Genomic DNA, 14,820 nt, shown 5'->3' with positions numbered 1-14,820 from the left:
GACATAAACTTAAACACTGTAAGACAGTTACCTCTGATGCATATTTCGGATCCATTATGCCTCAGTGTTGCGCGAATTCTTGTAACACAATTAGTGGTTAAGAATTCCCCATGTTCTTGATCACTTACACCCGACGTAAATGCCCCTTAACTGCACGCACAGGGGATAGGCAAAATAATGTGAACAGTGGTAGCAATGGGATGGTTGTGTTTGACGGTCAACAACGCAGGTAAGGTACGTGTCGCGCTGGACTGTGGGTGCTCGGTACGGGCTAGCCATCAGTTCAGCTTCGTATTTGCGTTCAGAGCCCGAGGCCGACGTGGAATCAAAGACCTTACAGAGTTCCAAAGAGGGCAGATTGTGGGGGCCCGAGTAGCTGGAGCATCAGTAACCAGGATAGCCTACTTATTGAATGTTTCAAGAGCAAAGTTTTTCAACAGTCATGGCAGCCTACACAAAACATGGAAAGACATCATCGTGCAAACGTAATAGTGGGTGCAAATCAAAACTAAATGAAAGAGATTGTCGTACACTAACACGAATTTTGTCAAAACAACACAAAACTACGGCGGTAAAGTGACCGCAGAGCTCAACACCCATCTTCGAGATCCCGTATCTATCGACACTGTCCTCCGAGAACTCCATAAAGCGAATATTCGTGGACCAGCTGCTATACCGAAACCATTAGTGACGACTACCAACACAAAGAAGCGTAAAACACGATGTCAGGAGCATAAATCCTGGACGGATGATCAGTGGAAACACGTCATACGGTCCGACGAGTCAACGTTTTCGTTATTTCCAACGTCGGGCCGGGCTTACGTCTGGAGAACGACAAAAGAAGCCTACAATTCTGATTGCTTGATTCCTACGGTTTACGCGTGGAGGTGGAAGTGTGATGGTGTGGGCAGCCATGTCATGGTATCCTGATGGTCTCATCGTTACAGCCAACGATTATTGAACATTTCAGGTGCTCAGGTGCAACTGCATGATTCAAATCTTGTTCTCCAACAACAGAACTGCAGCGTCTTCCCTGGCCTGCACAGTCCCCCGGACTTGACCGTCATCGACTCCGGAGGAGATTTACGCCTCCCTCGTCAATACAGGAGGTAGAAGAGGTTCTGATCGAAGAGTTACATAACATTCCACTGCAGACTCATATACCAGTATTCCAAGAAGAATTGCAGCTGTATTAAGGGTCCAGCCCGTTATTAATAAACCATTCCTGAGTAAGTACAGGTGTTCACATTATTTTGCCTATCCCCTGTAACTGCTGCAATGGGCGCCATTTATCTGTGTAGTAAGACCCCGAACTTGCAATTAGAACGACAGCAATTCACATCTCCGTACGGGCATCCAGATTTGTCGTCTGTTTTTTCCCTAAATCCATGCAGGCGAATACTGGGGCGGTTCCTTTGTTGTTACGAACGACAATACACTCGTTGGTACAGTGGCTGGTTTTTTACATTACTCCGGGAAGGTCGAGTGGATACAACAACACACAAAATATTAGAGCGCTTTATTATAACAGAGACAAGATGAATTTCTTAACTTTCGAACTATCCATTCCAACAGGAATGTCATGAGCATTTATAACTGTCACAGAACATTAACATACCACTTTATACTGGCAAGATACATGTCTCTTCACTACACATATGACAATACCTTTTATATAGGGTTCTGAATAATTCGATGTTTGCACTTTTAGGCCTGTAGAAGGACGATGCTGTCGTCTTCGTCTGAGATCGCGGACTTAGCCTGGGCGTAAGTAAGACAGCGGCAGCGGTGGCAAATCGAAACTGTCCCGGGCGTTTCCACGCCATCGTTGCTGGAGGCGACTATCCTCACTTGTGATTGCGAGACACCAACCTCACTATTCGAACGACCCATAACCTTTGTAAGGGTCGTAGCCGAGTTGCTTTCCCCGTCGTGGACTGTACATCGCCTCTTTAACGATCTCGCTGATCTACCGTTGAACCCCCAATAGTCCGTATTTTTTTCCCATATGTTGGCATCTAGAATCGAGCTCAGAATCCACACTATCCCTTCATGCACAATTTGTTTTTCTCTATTTCGACCTCGGAAGAACACACATTGAATTCTGGTTTGGATGTGGGCGACATTCAGAGCTTTTCTTCGACGTCCCTGTTCATCCAAATTCTGATATTTACTAAAATTATCCTTTCCTGTCGTGGTCTACGGAATGTGAAAACTATGGGCAGCCTACCTGGGTATCCCATTAACGTCTCCCGCCAGTGACGTCTCATTTTAGTGAGAGCAGCAGTAAATGAGAGCGGCTACTCAGACGTCACGGGAGCGCCATTCTTGTGCTGATAATGGTTGTCCTGCAACACATTCTGGACAGCAGATTACTGCATTGTGCCCTGCTGCGGCGCCACATTGTCTGGCAGCGTATTGTCTTTGGTACCGACATACAGCAGCGTCTCTCATTTGTTCGCTGGAAGCTGAAGCAGGTGGATCTGAGCTGCACGTTCTCTCGACACAAGCGCGAGGCGTGCTGTCGAGAACTCTTCATTAAGCTCTGTTCTCTCCCTGGTGTCTTAGGCCTTTGTCATCTTTTTGTTTGATACGAGAGTGAGATGCCGTTACAAGTATACGTCTCAACCTATTGACAAAAATACACCTGCGTTGCAGATTCAGTATGCAGAACGCTGTCGACACTCGTCATTGAGGGCACCATCATCCTGAAAGTAGATCAGTAACTTTAGACAATTTTACGAACGTAAGGCAGGCACCTCACTATTCCATCTTAGGTCGGTCTGTGGTATTGCCACTCAACGTACCTGGAACGAAGCAGCTCCTATTTCCAAAATTAATCTTTGGATATCAGTGGGATAGAGCGAATCGGTGGCTTAGTGGGTAAGGTCAGATAAAATTACTATTGTCTGGGGTTCGACCCCCAGCGGGTATTAAAAATAGTTTAGTCATTTACCGATTATTTCTCCTTTGGGAATAATTTGTTAATGTGAAATATGCCAAGTTGTATCACGGTTCGGAGTCCACGCTACTCTGTGGGTCCGGGAAAGTCAACTCAGAGGTTAGACAGAGCAAAGATACACTGTCCCCAAACAGCATCATGCCCAAGAAAGCACTGCAGTGCTAAAACCAACCTTCGAGTTGAGGACATCTCTTCTTATTAGTAGCATGTTCATCATTGTCAGGTAAGAAGTGATCTGGACAACTGAAAAGTATAAACACGTACTTTTCACCAGTTACTAGGACACTATAAATAAACTAGACCTAAAAAGGTGTCAGTGAATTGAAGACATTGCCGGAATTCGGTAGAATTTTGCAGTCGTTGAGATTTGAAGTAGTCCGTTGATAAATTGACGGCATCCGTTAAATAATATTCACTATAACATCCTACGCCAGAAAATGGGTTAAGATATATCCAGATTCCATATAGACACTCGTTTAATCTAAATGTACGTAATATTGTGAGTATGATTGTTTTTGAGTCTTCAATTGCCGTTACGTTCCACCTACGTCAATGCATCGGCACTAGCATCCACGTTCGGCCATCGAAACGTAGTTTCCTGTGGATTCTTTTATGTGCTAGGAAGGGTCGTGTGAAAAGCACACTACGTCAACATTGTCGAAGACCAGTATGTGCTCCCTCACTAGAAAGGTCATCCTCGTCGGATCCTTCAGATCAATCAATCTTTCTTTTTCACGAAGTTCGTCTCCAGTTACGATATGAAAAATTGATATTAATCTCACGGGATTAATCTCATCAATCTTATGTCGACAGATTCAAATGAATAACCTTTTATGATCTGTAGGACGCAGCCTGTAATGTGCGACTTACCAACGCCCACCAAGTTCATACTGTGGATAAATGCTGGTGGTAGCAGTACTGTTCGTATTGAACTGGGCAGAAACAGTATTAGTAGTAAACTCCGTTATTTTTTTACTTATTGTAAAACTGTGTGTGTCATTAAAAAGTATCGTGTCACAGCAAGGTAAAATTTTTCTCAGACTCATTTTTTGAGAGATGCGCGAACAGACACCGATTTTGACATTGGATGCTGATAATTTAGGGAAAATCTGATATTAGAGAGAGAGATGCACTATGTGATCAAAAGTATCCGGACACCCCCAAAAACATACGTATTCCATATTAGGTGTATTGTGCTGACACCTACTGCCAGGTACTCCATGTCTGCGACCTTAGCAGGCATTAGACATAGTGAGAGAGCAGAATGGGACGCTCCTTGGAACTCACGGAATCGTACGTAGTCAGGTGATTGGGTGTCACTTGTCATACGTCTGTACACGAGATGTCGACACACCTAAACATCCCTAGGTCCACTGTTTCCGATGTGATAGTGAAGTGCAAACGTGAAGGGACACATGCAGCACAAAAGCGTACAGGCCGACCTCGTCTGTTGACTGACGGAGGCCGCCGGCAGTTGAAGAGGGTCATAATGTGTAATAGGCAGACATCTTAACAGACCATCACACAGGAATTCCAAACTGCGTCAGGATCCACTTCAAGTACTATGTCAGTTTGGCAGATGGTGAGAAAACTTGGATTTCATGATCAAGCGGCTGCTCATAAGCTACACATTACGACGGTAAATGCCCAACGACGCCTCGCTTGGTGTAAGGAGCGTAAACATGGGACGATTGAACAGTGGAAAAATGTTGTGTGGAGTGACGAATCACGGTACACAATATGGCGATCCGGTGGCAGGGTGTGGGTATGGCGAATGCACGGTGATCGTCATCTGCGAGCGTGTGTAGTACCAACAGTAATATTCGGAGGCGGTGGTGTTATGGTGTGGTCGTCTTTTTCATGGAGGGGGCTTGCACCTCTTGTTGTTCTGCGTGGCACTGTCACAGCACAGGCCTACATTGATGTTTTAAGCACCTTATTCCTTCCCACTGTTGAAGAGCAGTTCGGGGACGGCGACTGCATCTTTCAACACGGTCGGGCACCTGTTCGTAATGCACGGCCTGTGGCGGAGTGGTTACACGACAATAACATCCCTGTAGTGGACTGGCCTGCACAGAGTCCTGACCTGAATCCTGTAGAACACCTCTGGGATGTTTTGGAACGCCGACTTCGTGCCAGGCCTCACCGACCGACATCGATACCTCTCCTCAGTGCAGCACTCCGTGAAGAACGGGCTGCCATTCCCCGAGAAAGCTTCCAGCACCTGACTTAACGTATGCCTGCGAAAGTGGAAGCTGTCATCAAGGCTAATGGTGGGCCAACCACCGTATTGAATTCCAGCATTACCGATGGAGGGCTCCACGAAGCTATAGGTCATTTTCATCAAGGTGTCCGGATACTTTTGATCACATTGTGTATATACGTACGTAAAATTGCCGTTTTTGTTAGTGTGTATACTTTTGAAAATCAAGACAATACGTATGTGGTGTTTACATCGGAAATCCGTGATAATATTTTGATTATTACCAACCGCAATAAGAGAATAAATGTCGCAGCCCTAAAACGAGGGCTTCCTGAAAGGGAAAGGCTCCCAAATTTTTTATGTGAAAACTCTTAAAGCTTTTTAAAGGAAACATACTTCATTAACAGTCTACGTCCTATTCTTCATGTCTACATGTTATTTATTTCTCAGCATAGTTACCCTGGTGACGAACACATTCCTCCCAATGAGAGACCAGTTCGTTGATAGGGTCACTGTGGAATGTTTCACTTCGTTGACGGAGCCACAGCCTCACCTCTGCTTGCACCGCTTCATCACTATCAAAGTGAAGTCCTCAAAGGTGTGAAGTAAGTTTTGGAACCAGATGAAAATTGGGTGAGGTCAAGTCGGGACTGTATTAAGGGTGATCGACGACCGGGAACCCTAGGCGTCGGATTGTTGGAGACCGCCGCGTTCGCGTGTGGTGTGGCATTGTCATGCTAAATGAGGGCGTGTGCCATGTGTGAATGAAGTCCTCGAATTCGTGTCTTTAGTTTCCCGAGGGTCTTCCAGTAAACCGACTTAGTTACGTTACTGACCGCCATGTTACGAGCTACGATTCGGAACGCTCTAGCGGCAGACGGTTGCAATTTGCGTTAGCAAAGCAGGAACGCTGACAGAGTAATATCGTAATACCTCATCTGATTTTGAGAACAGAATAAAAAATTTGGAGTCATTGCCTTTCAGCTAGCCCTTTTACATGAGTCGACTTAATAACTTCATACTTCAGATCGAACGAATACTGTGTGGTGCACTAAATTGAAGATAATTCTATCGCGTCTAAATTTACCTTATAGCATAATTATGTGGATGTTCATCATAGTTTCGGGGTATTTGAAAGGTAAACATGGCAAAGAATTTGACCGTCATATTTTTTTCGATGTACTTGCCAAAGAAACCTGTGTACTTCTGTATTCTTATGAAACGGTGACAGTGTTTCATTAATTTTCTACAGGTTCTACAAGCTCGCTTTAGTTGGCGTGAAAAGTTTCCTCGGTGCTTGTGTATCTTGCTCCACATGCAGCGTACACGCGCACTTTGTCACGGTGGAGTATAATCAGTGGCAATGCTGACCGCGACCGCTGTTTTTAAAGTTCCTCGAAATCGAGTGGTGGGAGTGACATTGTGGTCACCCAGCTGTGACAGGTATTTGTTTCACCAGCTACAGCACGACCACGGTTCGAAAAGAAAACATTTCTGAGTCGTGTCGTGCTCGTTGCTGGTTTTACATAAGGAAAAGTCCAAATCTCCGCCGGCACACAATTTCTAGATCAAATGAGAAATCCGTCTGGTATCAGTAAAAATGTCAGGAACGTGTCTAGACTTGACTTCGTGCTACTTGCTCAGCATTTATGTTTTACTCTGTAATTGGTACAGTCAAAAAAACATTTCACAATGTATCCAGTCTCTACATGTTCATATGTCCTCCCAAACCAGTGCGCAATATCGGCGCGTGGATTTAACCACACAGTGGTCATCTCCAGACGTGAACTGTACACACCGTATGCAGTGTCTGACACCCTAGTACACGCTGTGCGTTGTCATACAGACTTTCTTCTGGATCGCTTCACTGTTGGTGATGGATAATACTAAACATTTATTAGAATCATTCAATCCGGATACCCTTTTTTCTCATCTTCCGAAGAGAGAGAGAGACTCGGAAAGTTTCTTGTATATTTAAACTCGTGTTCGTAAGTGTCAAGTTGATATCTGAGAAATGTATAAAACTTATTTTTGATATCGAAATATGTAAATCTCAGTGCTGGTAACAGAACTATGTGAAAATTTATCTTTGAATGAAAAGGGCCGTTACGACAAACAATTCGTCTGCGTAAAAGCAATCCGTTCTCAGTGACATTTACGTACACCATCTGACTGCAAAACAAAATCATTCAGCTCAAAATGTTGGCCCTGAATATTGCTAAGCTTTATCTTTGGTCTTGCAAACAATCATAGTATCAGAACTGTTACTGTAATTACACAGCAAATGAACATAAAAATTAACACAGCCGACTTTGATAAAACTACATGAAAGTTCGCAAAACAACACTTTACTGAAATCTTTTACAGCTCTTCGCCAGAAGTAAAGCTGTGAGGACGGGTCGTGAGGCGTGCTTGGGTAACTCAGACGGTAGAGCACTCCCCCGCGAAAGGCAAAGGTGCCGAGTTCGAGTCTCGGTCCAGCACACAGTTTTAATCTGCCAGGAAGTTTGATACTGATACTATTCTCACAAATACATTCCGCCAATCACTGTGCTTTACAGTGGACATAAACGTCGGTGGTAATCAAATTTATTGGCCTACGCGTGCGGACGGAATGCTTGTCTGCTCTGCAACGTGTTGCTAATAGGAATAACAAAGTGGCTGTCAAAAATCAAAATTCATTTGCCGTATTTGTGGTGTGCAATGTAAGACGGCGTCTTACCAGTTTTCATAAATGCTTCTCAGTACACAACTCGCAATGTCCAATGCGAGTGTGCGAACAAAGTCATGAAAGTAAATGAAAATGGGGAATTAATATTAAGGACTGGTAAACGATAAGAAAGGCTCCAAATTGGACTGTGCTCCATCAAACCATAACGACAAAACACCTTTCTCATAAAGTTCTCTTTCCTAGAGAAGTTAGAAAAATGCCTCTTAATAACTCTCCGGTGTGTAAATGCTTCCCATGACAGTTGTTGCAACTATAAGACAAGACCATATGCTCCATTACAACATTCTACAGCAAACAAATATAAAAAACTGGATTACCTTAAAAGTTGCATTTTATCATTCCTCCATTAATATAATCTCATTTGCTCAATATCTTTCCTCAGAACATATTATTATAAAATCCATTTTAAATAATGGTGCCTCCACTACATGGTAGAACAGCTTCCATTCTTTTTTAAACCAAGTACATTGCCAGACTGTCCAACGCAATCCGCTACCGCTACCGTCTTCCTTACTCTGACAAAACAGATTTAACCTCTCTGACCAACATCTCTGGTCTCAAATACAGTACTATCGACATTACAGAGTATAAGTACATTTATCAAATTCGCAGCTTCATCCACATTTATGGCCGAAACTTCGTGAAAATCTACACGGCAAATAGGACAGCCCCCTTTCCGAATCGTGCAGGACTCAGGTGGCGAAGCTACTTGTTGTGTCACACCAATATTTTTTAATGCGCCACTCTGTCCGTGGACTACTGTGTCCTCTCCCCTGTTATCGCCTTCCAGTTAAACTCTGCCATTGCGAAATATCACAAACCAAAGAAAAACTGTCGCTATGGAAAGAGGAAATGTCTCGGAAACCCGTTTTAGACACCCGGTGTTTTCCTGTTCGCTTAGTTCAACTTTTCAACATAAGAAATAATCGCAGAAAAGTGTGCCTTCCGTAGGTCCGCGACGATGGCAGTTGATACCACTGAGCCGGAACAATCGCATCTCTACCTTCGTAAATAATGAGTTGAAACTTAATCGGGTAACCAATCAAAGAGGCCATTCTCGTCCGAACTTCTTGGAAGCTCTAAGTTTGTACCCACCCTCCAACCCGTCCACGATTTCAAAGTTGTCATAGGTTACAGCTTTAGTAAGCTCAACCGAAATTTATGTGCATGGAGGGTAGAGCTAGCAGACATGTGAACACGGGAAGGTTAAAAACTGTTGTGTGCCTAGCACCCCGTCCATGCTGCTGTTTTAATTAACGACAGTTTGTTCGTCAGTCGTACGTCGAATTGTTGCTTCGATAAAATATTGTAGCACTTGCGCAACGTTAGCCAACGGCAAATCTGAGAAGTGTGGTTGGAAATGGATCGGGCAGATAAAACGGAAAAGTTTCATCACTCACATTAACTCAAACCATCAATTCTAGCAGAATGGTCTATAGTCTGTAATTCATAACAAGTAAACTATGTAATAACGTTACTGTTTACTTGACAAGCATCAAGTCTGAACGCTAACAGTTCTAGTCTACACAGAATCTCATCACTATTATACTAACACAACTTACACGACAGGTAGTGTAGTTCTCGATTATTTCCAATTGATTGTGTAGAAACTTGTTGCCTGTTCGGCTTTACCTCAATACGTACCATTAAACCCACTGCATTTATATCTCAAATGACACTTTAATATTTACTTAACCACCAGCAGTGGAGGGTGAAGCTCCGACAATGCCAGCCACTCGCGCTGGCGAAACGTCAGAAAAATCGTCAAACAAACGTCGGCCGAAGAACCCGAGACAGAAACCAACAGGCAGTTTGTTAACCTTAATTATTTGAGTAAGGCTTCGTCTTGATAGCTTCCCAACTTAATCTCGTTGAACGTGTTAATAATTAATTTCCTGTCCTCGTCCTTTCATAACGTCTGCCTGGATCTCTCACTGCCCATGTTATTTTCACATCGCAGAATAACTGCTGCTCCACGCAGACTGTCATTTAACTCCACTGCTGGACTATAACCTGTAATTCATGGCGAATCCAAAATTCAAACTTCAACCGAGTCTCACAGACTGGCTGAAGCTAAAAGGTCGCGTACGTTAGAGCGGGAAAAGGAAAACGCTTCGCCAAAACTAGGAATGTCTTCCGAGCTAACTAAGAACTTGTGCAGGTACATATGGTACGCTTACAAAGTGAAGTTACGGAGCGTACCACAGCCTGTCGCAAAAAATTCCAAGTAACCGAGGTACTGAACACCAGATTAGCATCTTGTCATTCTGAGAAGTGAAGATAGCGAGATGCATTTGGGTACTTCTGCAGCATCAGATTATATGGAGAGACGCTGTGCAGTGCCTGTGTGTCGTTTTGAGGAGCTCCCATCTCAGCGCCTGGAAGCAAGCGTGTGCTCCTGTCTGTGTTTGCGCTCCATATTCCGGAAATCACGTCACAAACAGCGGCAGGCTTCTCGGAACGAAAAGGCGCGCTCGACGGCGTGCGTTGTGTTTGCTGACGACTTGGGGGTCTGTCCTTAAGGAAAACTGCTTCTCCCGCTGTTTACACTGCGCGAATCACGTCTGAGACTGCGCGCCCCACGTCCGCACATCTTTCCGGGTGGTGTTTAACTGAAGAAGAACGGTGTGTGGTCGCCGTGAAACACTTAGGCGGAAATCAGCTGGCGTTTCTTCTGTTCCGTAGTAGGTTAAGTGGCCAGCGGGTAGTAACCTCACCAGCTGAATTACGAGGTTTGCCGAGAAAGTAATGCGCCGTTCTCAGCCGACATATGTATTCTTTGAACTCGCCAAGCGAGCGCGCCAAGTTTCCGTCACTTCAAAAGTGTGCGCACGATGGATCCCACGCTGTCTAACGGTGGATCACAAATCGCACAGAGAAAACATTTGTCTTGATTTGTTGCAACGTTGTGGAGCTGAGAGGGAGATTCTCCTGTCCCGGATTGCGACAGGTGATGAAACCTGGGTTCACCATTTTGAGCCCGAAACAAAACGACGGTCGATGGCGCCTTTCCCATTCCCCACGGAAGAAAAATTTCAAACCAACTGCTTCCGCCGGTAAGGTCGTGATCACCGTGTTCTGGGACTGTGAAGGTGTGATCCTCACTGATGTGATGCCAAGAGGCGGTACCATTAATTCAGAAGCATATGTCAACACATTAACAATACTCGAGACGCGCTTCTACATCTATATCTACATCCATACTCCGCAAGCCACCTGACGGTGTGTGGCGGAGGGTACCTTGAGTACCTCTATCGGTTCTCCCTTCTATTCCAGTCTCGTATTGTGCGTGGAAAGAAGGATTGTCGGTATGCCTCTGTGTGGACTCTAATCTCTCTGATTTTATCCTCATGGTCTCTTCGCGAGATATACGTAGGAGGGAGCAATATACTGCTTGACTCTTCGGTGAAGGTATGTTCTCGAAACTTTGACAAAAGCCCGTACCGAGCTACTGAGCGTCTCTCCTGCAGAGTCTTCCACTGGAGTTTATCTATCATCTCCGTAACGCTTTCGCGATTACTAAATGATCCTGTAACGAAGCGCACTGCTCTCCGTTGGATCTTCTCTGTCTCTTCTATCAACCCTATCTGTTACGGATCCCACACTGCTGAGCAGTATTCAAGCAGTGGGCGAACAAGCGTACTGTAACCTACTTCCTTTGTTTTCAGATGCATTTCCTTAGGATTCTTCCAATGAATCTCAGTCTGGCATCTGCTTTACCGACGATCAACTTTATATGATCATTCCATTTTAAATCACTCCTAATGCGTACTCCCAGATAATTTATGGAATTAACTGCTTCCAGTTGCTGACCTGCTATTTTGTAGCTAAATGATAAAGGATCTATCTTTCTGTGTATTCGCAGCACATTACACTTGCCTACATTGAGATTCAATTGCCATTCCCTGCACCATGCGTCAATTAGCTACAGATCCTCCTGCATTTCAGTACAATTTTCCATTGTTACAACCTCTCGATACACCACAGCATCATCTGCAAAAAGCATCAGTGAACTTCCGATGTCATCCACAAGGTCATTTATGTATATTGTGAATAGCAACGGTCCTACAACACTCCCCTGCGGCACAACTGAAATCACTCTTACTTCGGAAGACTTCTCTCCATTGAGAATGACATGCTGCGTCCTGTTATCTAGGAACTCCTCAATCGAATCACACAATTGGTCTGATAGTCCATATGCTCTTACTTTGTTCATTAAACGACTGTGGGGAACTGTATCGAACGCCTTGTGGAAGTCAAGGAACACGGCATCTACCTGTGAACCCGTGTCTATGGCCCTCGGAGTCTCGTGGACGAATAGCGCGATCTGGGTTTCACACGATCGTCTTTTTCGAAACCCATGCTGATTCCTACAGAGCGGATTTCTAGTCTCCAGAAAAGTCATTATACTCGAACAGAATACGTGTTCCAAAATTCTACAACTGATCGACGTTAGAGATATAGGTCTACAGTTCTGCACATCTGCTCGACGTCCCTTCTTGAAAACGGGGATGACCTGTGCCCTTTTCCAATCCTTTGGAACGCTACACTCTTCTAGAGACCTACGGTACACCGCTGCAAGAAGGGGGGCAAGTTCCTTCGCGTACTCTGTGTAAAATTGAACTGGTATCCCATCAGGTCCAGAGGCCTGTCCTCTTTTGAGCGATTTTAATTGTTTCTCTATCCCTCTGTCATCTATTTCGACTCCGCGCCACAGCAACCCAGGAGATGTTTTGCTGCAACACGGTACGGCTCGGTCCCACACAACCCTGAGGAATGCTGAACGCATCCCAAACAGGGCTAAACAGTGTCACCACATCCACCATACAACCCTGACCTAGCCCCCCTCGTACTTCAAACACTGTTTTGGGCCATTAAAGGATGACATTCCTGGAATACATTTTGTGGACGATGAGGAGGTGATTCGCACAGTGAAGCACACTCTCCGCCACCAGGACAAGGATTGGTACCGACAGGCCATACACGCCCTTGTTTCGCGCTGCAGGAAGGTCACAGAACGGGATGGCAATAAAACATCATTCTTTCATGCGTGTAATTCTCGTTACGTTCAATAAAGAATTGTTGAAGAAAAAAATGCGGTGTATTACTCTCTGGCCAACCCTCGTACTTTCATTAAAATGAAATGCAGTCATCAGGAAGTTTACATATTCAGAAATGTACATCTACCTAACTGCGACTCAGTAACACAGCATGACAAGAATGAATGAGCCCGTTTCCCATCTTTCTTAGATATTCATCCACAAACACTCCCGTGTCCAGCTATCCTCTCCATCAGCTCTGTCCCATTCACACACACTGACGCACACCACACACACCCTGATATACTATGTGTAAGCTGTCTAACCACTATTCCCCCGCCTCATACTCACACTCACTGTAACTTGCCCACAGTACGCAATTTCATTTCCCTTATTTTGGTTTCCATGAACAATATTGCAGAATAAGATACTGAGTCACTGTTGTCTGCTGGAAAGTAGGCTGACAGTTGGCAGCCGACATTGATACGGGTTGTGTATTCCACCCATTGTCTTAGTGATGGCTTCAACTCCGCTCGCGACACTTTCAAGAATGTCTGAATGTCTGTGGAGGAATGACAGCGTATTCTTCCTCTGGAGTCGAAACCGGAGAAGGTAGCCGCGCGGTTAGAGGCGCCATGGCACGAATCACGCTGCCCTTCCCGCCGGAGGTTCGAGTCCTCCCTCAGGCATGGGTGTGTGTGTGTTGTTCTGAGCATAAATTAGTTTAAGTAGTGTGTAAGTCTAGGGACCGATGACCTCAGCCGTTTGGTCCTTTAGGAATTCACACACAAACACACACACACACACACACACACACACACAAACACACACACACACACACACACACTTGCAGAGAAGGTAGTAGTGTTTGGACACTGGGCTCTGGAACGAAGTCGACTTTCTAACTCACACCAAAGGTGTTGGATTCTCTTCACATCGGGTCTCTGTGCAGGCCAGTTCCATTCAGGAATTTTGTTGTTCACAGTGCATTCCTCAAAGATGTTGCTTTGTCACAGGTTGCATTGCCATGTAGTTACAGTCATCGTCTCCGAAGCGTTCCTCTACTGTTCGCAGTACACAGTGCTGCCATGTGTGTTCATATCCTGCTGCATCTAGTGTCTCCTTAAGCGCAGTATGTAGACCACACACTGATCACGGAAAACACCTTCATCACTGTTGGCATTCGCCAAACGCAAGCCCTTCCATCGGTTTGCCACAGGGTACAGCTTGATTCATCACTGTTAACGAAGGTACGAGCATATCGAATACTATCCCAGATATGCGATGGCTCGAAGACATCGCAAGTAATAGAACTCAATATTTTTCCTCGACAGCGAGTGTTCATAGGAGACACGGATAACATCAGGAGCGCCCCAGGGAAGTGTGATAGGACCGTCTCTATTTTCTGTGTACATAAATGATCTGGGGAGACAGGGTGGGCAGTAATCTGCGGTTGTTCGCTGGTGATGCTGTGGTGTACAGTAAGGTGTCGAAATAAGTGACTGTAGTCTAGAATGAAATATTCACTCTACAGCGGAGTCTGCGCTGATATGAAACTTTCTGGCAGATTAAAACTGTGTGCCGGACCGCTGTAGAGTGAATATTTCATTCTAGAAACATCCCCCAGGCTGTGGCTAAGCCATGTCTCCGCAATATCCTTTCTTCGAGGAGTGCTAGTTCTGGAAGGTTCGCAGGAGAGCTTCTGTGAAGTTTGGAAGGTAGGAGACGAGGTACTGGCGGAATTAAAGCTGTGAGGACGGGGCGAGAGTCGTGCTTGTGTAGCTCAGTTGGTAGAGCACTTGCTCGCGAAAGGCAAAGGTCCTGAGTTCGAGTCTCGGTCCGACACACAGTTTTAATCTGCCAGGAAGTTTCAAGTGACTGTAGG

The sequence above is a fragment of the Schistocerca piceifrons genome, chromosome 7 (genome assembly GCF_021461385.2).
Source record: "Schistocerca piceifrons isolate TAMUIC-IGC-003096 chromosome 7, iqSchPice1.1, whole genome shotgun sequence".
Classification (NCBI taxonomy): domain Eukaryota; kingdom Metazoa; phylum Arthropoda; class Insecta; order Orthoptera; family Acrididae; genus Schistocerca; species Schistocerca piceifrons.
This window is presented reverse-complemented; position numbering follows the sequence as displayed.